The sequence below is a fragment of the Danio rerio genome, chromosome 3, assembly GCF_049306965.1.
Source record: "Danio rerio strain Tuebingen ecotype United States chromosome 3, GRCz12tu, whole genome shotgun sequence".
In the NCBI taxonomy this organism is placed as follows: Eukaryota; Metazoa; Chordata; class Actinopteri; order Cypriniformes; family Danionidae; genus Danio; species Danio rerio.
The window spans coordinates 4045302-4055000 of NC_133178.1; positions in this window are offsets into that span (position 1 = coordinate 4045302).

Below are 9699 nucleotides of genomic sequence, written 5' to 3' on the forward strand. Positions count from 1 at the left end.
ACTCACCTTTCTTTTTTCTGTAAAAAAAAACTGATAATAGATAATTGAAAAAAGCCTTATATTTAGTGATATTTTAGAAACTTTGTATGTTTTTGTGTAAATCAGATAACTTAGAAACAAAAACAGAAGACAAAACCAGCAGGACAGTATTTTTCCCTGACAAAAAGTAAGCTACTTCATTAACACTGCCTCGACTATTTAAAGAGTTGACTTCCAAAATGGACATTTTAACGATAATTTACTCACCTCTGTGTTATCAACCATGTTACTTTTTTTATTCAGTAAAAACTAGATGTTATTAGACAAAAAATAACTATTATATTGGTGAGATTTTAAACATATTGTGTGTCTTTGTGTAAACAGGTTAACTTGGTTTACCAAAAGGGAGAGAAAAGCTCCAGGATAGTATTTTTTCTTTTCCTGAAAAAAACTAGGCTAATTTATAAACACTGCCCGGACAGTTTAAAGGATTAGTTCGCTCCCAAAATGGACGTTTCATAATACTTTTCCTAACCCCATTGTCATCCAAGATTATAACTGCTTTATTCAGTTAGAAAAAAGTTAACAGGGCAAATTATTATATTCACTGAGGTTTCTAACATTTTTTGTCTAAATAATATAACTTTGAAAACAAAAAGGGAAAGAAAATGTGCAAGATATGGCCTAACCTTGTTTTCCCTAACACTGCCTGGACAGATTAAAGGATTAGTTGACTCCCAGAATGATGGACATTTCACAATAATTTACTCACCTAAGTGTTTTCCAAAATGTGTATTTCTTTATTCAGCAAAACAAAACCAACAAAAACAAAAAAACAAAACAGTTAGATAATTGAAAAAAGCATTATATTGGTGAGATTGTATACATATTGTATGTTTTTGTGTAAATAAGATAACTTAAAAAACTAAAGGGGAAGACAGAACCGGCAGGACAGTATTCTTTCTCGACAAAAAGTAAGTTACTTTATAAACACTGCCTGGACTGTTTAAAGGATTAGTTCATTCCCAAAATGGACGTTTCATGATAATTAACTCACCCCCTTGTCATCCAAGATGTTAATTTCTTTATTCGGTTAGAAAAACAAGAATAAAACGGGAAAACATGATTTTAAACATGAGATTTTAAACACATTGCTTGTATTTGTGTACCTATATAAGATAACTTAGAAACCAAAAGAGAGAGAAATCCTGCAAAATATTAACTTTTTTTCTGACCAAAAGTAGGACATACTTCTGCCTGGACACTTTAAATGATGAGTTCATTCCTGGAATTGAAATTTCATGATAACTTACTAACCTTCTTGTCATCTAAGATGTTAATTTTTATCTTCAGTTAATTTTTTTCATGAATTTGTTTATTTTTTTCTTGGGGGGGAATGTCATTACAATGCAATGCATTCTGGGTAAAAAACTTGCTGGTTGAATAAAAGTAACTTCAAGTCAGAATTCGCCAGGGATATGAATCATTTCAGGTTTGACTTTATATTGCAGAAAAGCAAACCAACCCCCCCCCCCCCCACCCCCCAATATGGCGCATTCCTCTAAACAATCTTGACATTGTCATCTTGAAATAGAACCATAACTCAGTAGATACTTTGATCCCAAAATGTAATCAAAAAAACATTAAAACTGAAAAAATGAAACTTGATTAGAGGTCTTAATATCAAAACAAAATTACATTTACATCTAACATTGGCAAAACAGATCGAAACACTCTTCTCCTGTAATCCTTTTTCAATTTTTTTTTTACGCCGTTAGATGTCAGTTTGACATCAGGATAGTTTACATGCATTGTAGAAGTACAAAATCCAGTGTAAAATTGGAATTTAAGCATTCAGATGAATAAAACATTTCTAATACTTTTTGCGTCATTATGTTGGTGGTCAAAAGGCCATCAATGTGTGGATGTCAAATAGACATCAATGTTTTGAAATCAAATTGATTTGCATGGTTCTTTTTACGTCACTGTATGTCAATTTAATGCCGTTTTAACATCTAAGGGCCTGATAGGACGATACAACTATTTAGCATGGTTGTATAAGAAATAAAACGCTAAAAATTGCGTTAGTTAAGGTCACTGCAATAAAGATCCAACCATATATTTTTCAGAATTAGCTTATGTTTTTATTATTATTTCGGTAAGACTTCACGTTGAGTAATTACTGTTTTTACTAACATGAACAACCAGCCTGATCTCACAAGAAAACATAAGTATTTTACGTTCTGCCAGTTTAGTGGCGAATTTGTACGAGTTCAGTCGTACGGAATTGTACGATTTTAAAAAGGAGGCGTGGCACCTAACCCCACCCCTAAACCCAACCGTCATTGGGGGATGAGCAAACCGTACTAAAATGTATGAATTAGATCGTACGAATTCGTACGAATTAGCAACTAAATGAAAAAGTTACGAATTGCCGAGAGATTGTGTTGGAACAACACATTTATTACAGTATTTATTAATTTTGTTAAAGTTAGTTAATGGTAATAAAGTTGTTCATTGTTAGCTCATGTTAGTTATTACATTACTGAAATCTTGTTGTATAGGGTGATCATTTTAGTTAATTCAGGCAAGGCAGTATCAGATAGTAATACAATGTTGATTCGTCATATAGTGCAATATATGACACTAATATTATTGGTACTGTTTGTTACAGCTGAATCCACCTTACAACCATTAATTTACCTAATTGTCTCTTTTAATTCTGCGTGCACAGACACACACACACTCTAAACTGTTAATAAAAATTTGTCATTAATTATAACTAGATTGATTTCATAACAATTCACCTCATCTCGATAAGCTCAATCCTTCCTCATGCTTGTTGCCAACAAGAATAAATAATTGTCTCCCTCGGGCAGTGGGCTTTTCTAATTAAGCAGCTGTTTTGAACATTATCTTGTTTTTGGTCATAGTGACACGTTTCATAAGAAATATGTTGTTTTTATGGGTAAAGCAGTAGAGGGGTGGGCACCACTAAAGTTTCACTCAAACCTTTTACCACTTACATATTATATAGAGAACATTATCTGTCCATGTCTCCATAGCAACTCAGAATAAACGAAGCACCGCATTAGCAGAAACTCATTGATAAAAAAAAAAAACAAGCGCTTGACAGAAAGCACATGCTGTTGCATTAAAATATTTGCCAAGTACAAGTAATTGCAACTCTGTGCTCTATTTAAAAAAATAAATAAATAAATGAAGTCTGTTCTGTGTGTTGAGTCAGAGCTTAACCCTCTGTGCTGTTGGGGATACTTTCAGTGATTTAAAAAACCCAGGCTCATTATTGATACATACCCCTATATACATTTATCACGAGCACCAAATACGTTCTAGGAGCTACGTTTTTATTTATTTTATTTTTTTTGCAGCTTTTGTTTTCACGAATCCACCAGAGGCTCAAATTTATTATATCTCAAATTTCTCTCGCGAGTGCCAATCGCACCTCCTCTCATCGTGTAAATCCACCAGAGGCCGCTGTCGACTGACCGATCGATTGATTCCTCTGCCCACCCCTTCCCTAAACTAAACCGACAGTGTTTTCAAAGGCACAGATTGACCCGCTCACCACCTTCCCTAAACCCAACCGAAAGTGTTTTCAAAAGCATTGATTGACCAGCGCCCACTCCCTTCCCTTAACCCAACGGATAATGTTTTTTTTTTAAAGCATTGATTGACCTGCCCATCCCCTTCCCTAAACTCAACCGACAGTGTTTTCAAAAGCATCGATTGACCCACCCACCCCATCCCCTAAACCCAACCGATAGTGTTTTCAAAAGCATTGATTGACCTGCCCACCCCCTTCCCTAAACCCAACCAATAGTGTTTTCAAAAGCATTGATTGACCAGCGCCCACTCCCTTCCCTTAACCCAACGGATAGTGTTTTCAAAAGCATTGATTGACCTGCCCACCCCCTTCCCTAAACTCAACCGACAGTGTTTTCAAAAGCATCGATTGACCCACCCACCCCATCCCCTAAACCCAACCGTTAGTGTTTTCAAAAGCATTGATTGACCCGCCCACCCCCTTCCCTAAACCCAACCGTTAGAGTTTTCAAAAGCATTGATTGACCCGCTCACCACCTTCCTTAAACCCAACCAATAGTGTTTTCAAAAGCATTGATTGACCAGCGCCCACTCCCTTCCCTTAACCTAACGGATAGTGTTTTCAAAAGCATTGATTGACCTGCCCACCCCCTTTCCTAAACTCAACCGACAGTGTTTTCAAAAGCATAGATTGACCCACCCACCCAGTCCTTTAAACCCAACCGATAGTGTTTTCAAAAGCATTGATTGACCCGCCCACCCCCTTCCCTAAACCCAACCGATAGTGTTTTCAAAAGCATAAATTAATCAGCGCCTACCCCCTTCCCTAAACCCAACTGATAGTGTTTTCAACACCATTGATTGACCAGCATCCACCCCCTTCCCTAAAACCAACCGACCGTGTTTTCAAAAGTACAGATTGATCCACTTACCATCTTCCCTAAACCCAACCAACAGTGTTTTCAAAAGCACCCTAACCCTAACCTGATGACATAAAATCAATGTGCTGCATCATCTTTAATATAATTACCCCAGGGGACGCAAAAAAACGAAAGACTGGTGACTTTTTATTCGCATGTGGTTTTTAATGTTTATTATTAATATGTTAACAATGTTACTAACTACTATTTTGTTCTTCGGTAGATTATGGATAAAATATGGTGATTATAATAGTTTAATAAAATTATTACTATTATTATTATTATTATTATTAATTCGATTTTTGGAAATCGCCAAGTGACCTCCCCTTCATTGTCTCTGGGGGATCCTGACCCCCACTTTGAGAACCACTGCCCTAAGTAACAAGAACAAACGCCTGACATCGTCTGTATTCCTCAAAGTTGTTTAGGATTAAATGTTTAAAGTTGGTTGGACAATGCGTACCTATGTTTGCCTTTGATGCAACCCTTCTTATGTCCTTGTCGCAGCATAGTGGCACTGAAATTAGGCACCGGAATTCATATGCTGATTCGGTCCAGTACATACCGGTTACAAAGGTACCAGTTCTATAATGGAACCAGGTTTCGTTTCCCAACCCTAATCAGTTGTCCTACATAAAATTGCTAATTTCTAGTCTCTATCAGACACCAATACGTAACATTAATTAAATGGAATAAAACAGAATATTTATTTTCATTGTACAAGTGCAGCAAAATTAAGCGCAAACCCTCGGTGTACAGTTATTGTTATGATGCCACAAACATTGCAGAAATTGCAACGTAAAAAAATAAAAAACAAGACACACCATTGTTAAAGGTTCAAGAAACCCTCGAGTACTTTTTTTGAGATGTTAACAGATTTGTGTGTGTTGAGCATCAGTTAAGACAACGTTAGCACCTGTCAGCTTTAATTGTGGGGAAAACTGGATAATGTTGAGCTTTTGTCAGCTAATTTCAGCTTCTGGGTTTAAAATAATTTTTGGGGTGGATCAAAATCGGCGACGTAGCGCAAAACTGCAAGTGCAAAGATGACGCGTCGGTTTCTCATTATTATTCATAGCTGAGTTTTCTTATCCTATGAGAGAAGCCGGCTTTTTAATTATTCATGAATGCACGTGCCTTCCGAAAGCAAGGCAGACCTGCTAGTGCCAAGCTGTGAGATCCTACCTTGATGACTGGGTGAAACCGCGTCCACGGACCCACGGCACACAATATTTATCTGTTCATGAAGGGTCGTATGTGTTTGTTTTAATGATCCACAGGGTTTGTTGAATGTTTTTCCCCGCGATGCTGTCAGGACCGATACAGCAAAGCTGTTTGTGTGCAGCAAGTGTTTTTGTCGGGAGAGCAGTACGAGAATTGGAGAATGGCGGACGTTGTCTTTTATCAGGAGTTCGTTCACATTTAGAAACATCGCCGTGCTGCTGTGTTCGCCTAAATCCTCTAGATTACCAGCAGGGCTAATGGTTAAAATAGACAGAGCAAGAGACCTGCTGCACTGAGTCTGCATTCAGACCCGAAATTACGAATAACAAATGTAGCAGGACATTAAATTACTGTTTATTTATTTGTATTTTAACTTTGTAAACTATAAAATCATGCGTCTTACGGTTTGTGTCTCATTTTGTGAGCAGACTGACAACAGTTGTTCGCTCCCCTCTTTCTCCCCTGCTGGCCCCGCCCACTCCTGCCCTTTGCTCGCGGAGCTCCACCCCCATTCTGATGCATCTTTTGAAAAAATTCTGAAGTAGACCTGAACTGAAAGTGGGGGGTGTCATGGCCCTTTAATACACATTTCAGGCATATTATGCATATTTTTAAAAACATATTATAGAATATATTGTATTTTTGCATTGTATTTTGTTTTTTTAATATACTTAATTGATTAGACTTATTTACATAACTTATCACTTATTTACACTTGTTTACAATTACTATTGTGAGTGATCACTTTTCAAAAAAGTTGATGTCTACTATGTGTTACAGCAGTGTTTCTCAACCACGTTCCTGGAGGAGCACCAGCACTGCATGTTTTGGATGCTTCCTTTGTCACACCATTACAGGTGCTTCAGTCTCTGCTAACGAGCTGATGAGCTGAATCAGGTGTGTTTGGTTTAGGAGACATGGAAAAATGTAAAGAACTGGTTCTCCTCCAGCAATGTGGTTGAGAAACACTGTGTTACAGCTTTGTAACACAACGTTTTTACAACATTTTAGGGTATAGATCAGAGCACTTAATCAAACAGATTTGAAATTATCTTATGGGATGGTCAGAGGTTTGTTTGAAATTACTGTTAGCATTTTTACGTGTACATCTCCAGCTTCTGACTCATATGAAGTTAGAAGAAAGTAAAAAATATAATAAAAGTATATAAATATAATATAATAAAAGCCAGGAAAATCCATCTTATCTGACTGAATCATTGAGAGTTATTAAAGTATACTGAATACAGAAACAGAAATAGGTGTAGATGTAGGTGTAGGTGGAAGAAAAGTCATGAGTTTGGCATTACGTGATTCACAGAAATGGTGATGTGAAGTAGCTTTCTCAAAGTTTTAACATCATTTTCTAAGAAAATATTAATCAGTGCTATGGATTTCATTCTGGAAAAGCATCACTTACATCTTTTATTTTAAGTTATTTTTTATTTTAAGTTTTCTTTTTTCTACAGTGCTTTTTACAATGTAGATTGTGTCACAGCAGCTTAACATAGATGATCAGCTTAAGACAGATGACATAAATTATAATGTATCGTCAGAGCTTCCAAAAAGTATTCTGGTTGTTATTTATGATTGAGAACATTTTGTAATGTAGCATTATCATAAAAGGTTTGCACTGGTGTTCAGTTATCTGTATGCATGGCCATACTTGTGATATGCTGAGATGTAAACAACAGAATGGACTGCACTGTTAATATTAGAGCAGCGCAACTATGAAAAAAAGCCATGGTTATTTAAATAATTGCAAGTGGGCCTTATGAATAAAACTGAGTAAACGTGTATATGCATAATCATTTATTTATACACATACAGGCTTCTTGCAGCTTTTTTTGGAGTCAAATTCAACTACTTTTCATGCAATTTCCAGGTGTATCCAATTTTTAAGTTTTCACAATTCATATATTTGCATACACATTCATCACATTATATCCAAAATATTGTAAGGACATTTTTGATGGCATTTTTGCTCCAGGTCCAACACTTAATTACTGTAATTTACACTGTTGAATGTCATTTACTTGCACTTTTAATGTGTTGTCTTTCATCTTAAATTCATATTTATTTTAATATCATCTACAGTTGAAGTACGAATTATTAGTCCCCTGTTTATTTTTCCCCAATTTCTGTTTAACAGAGAGCAGATTTTCTAATCATAATAGTTTAATAACTCATTTCTAATAACTGATTTATTTTATCTTTTTCATGATGACAGTAAATAATATCTGACTAGATATTCTTCAAGACACTTCTATACAGCTTAAAGTGACATTTAAAGGCTTAACTAGGTTAATTAGGTTAACTAGGCTGGTAAGGGTAATTAGGCAAGTTATTGTATGATGAAAGTTTGTTCTGGAAAAAAAATAGCTTAAGGGGCTAATAATTTTGTCCTTAAAATGTTTTTTAAAAAATTAAAAACTGCTTTTATTCTAGTCGAAATAAAACAAATAAGTCTTTCTCCAGAAGAAAAAATATTATCAGACATACTGTGAAAATTCCCTTGCTCTGTTCAACATCATTTGGGAAATATTTAAAAAAAGAGAAAAAAAATTCAAAGGGGGGCTAAAAATTGCGACTTCAACTGTATATGTCATTTATTTTATCTATCTTTAGTATGGAGAGCCCTGCTGTGACATTAATCCCAAAGGGAAATTCACATAGAGTCTAACAAACAAATATATCAGATTTCTATATGCAACATGAGGAATAGGTAGGGGTGTCACGATTTTGATTTTTAATCGAAATCGATCGAAATTTATGCTCAATTTCGATTATCGAATCAAAAAATAGAATCGTCGATGCTGCCACGCCCCCATGTCACGTCAGCTTGGCTTGTCAAGCGGGAAAAAAAACGGCTTGTTGAAGTGCTTGTTAAACTGCAGAAGCAGGAGACCCGTCGACAGAGCTTAAACCCTCTCCTCTTTCAATGAAGTCGCCGGTGTGGAAGCATTTTGGATTTCCAGTGAGTTATGTTGACAACGTTAGTGTTGTCATAAAAAAAAACACAGTTTTGCAAGCTCTGCTATGTACGTATTACGTACGGTTCATCCGATAGACAACACCGGCATCGCGATCCTCCGCCCGCCCCCGTTGCAAATCCGCTCGTGAAAAGTACACACTCAGGCCGTTTACACTGTCTTTGTTTTTAAATGGCATTTTAGAACGACAACGATTTGATATCCACAGTGGCGTGTAGCATTTCTGAGCAGCCCTCCTTCCTCTCTACCTCTGAAAATGCACATCACGTGACCACACAGACACAGACGCACACACAGCCATGCGCTCGTGACAAAAGGTCCAGGCAGTCAGAGGACTGCTTCAATCTTTCACTCACTTGTACTTAGTCATTTTAGCGAACACCTCAGATACTGTTGGCTGGTTCCTGTTGGTTGTGCGTCTTTTTTTACCGGCGCCATTATAACGACACAGATCACTGCCTATTCACGAGTCCCGCAGAAAAAGTGATTGACAGGTGGTGATTATGTGTGTATCTTGCCTTTATTCATTTACTGTATGATTTGTTTATGGGTAAAACAAAGACCATGCAGGTCAGGTAGTTTAACCGGTAGGCTACCAATAATTAATTGGTCATTAATTAATTATTCATAATCGAAAATCGAATCGTGCCTTCAGAATCGAAAACGTAATCAAATCGAGGATTTGGAGGATCATGACACCCTTAGGGATAGGTAAATATATACTTTACATTACTACAGTAAACTTCATAAAGTGAACTCAAAATGTATTCTTTTCTTTCATTTAGTAAAGGTTAACGTGAGCTTAATCTGCGGCTCTCCAGGATCACGGTCACAGTTTCTCTCAATGATCAACAATCTGAGCGAAGGACTTGACTTTGGAGGACTCTTTAAGCAACATGGTTTAAACACACACGAGAGATTTGGAGAAAGAGTACAAACAACATTACCAGATATAACAGTGTGCTGCTTTTCTGGCTCTTATCTTCACCTTGAGCTAAAGCATGCGGGAACAGCGAGTC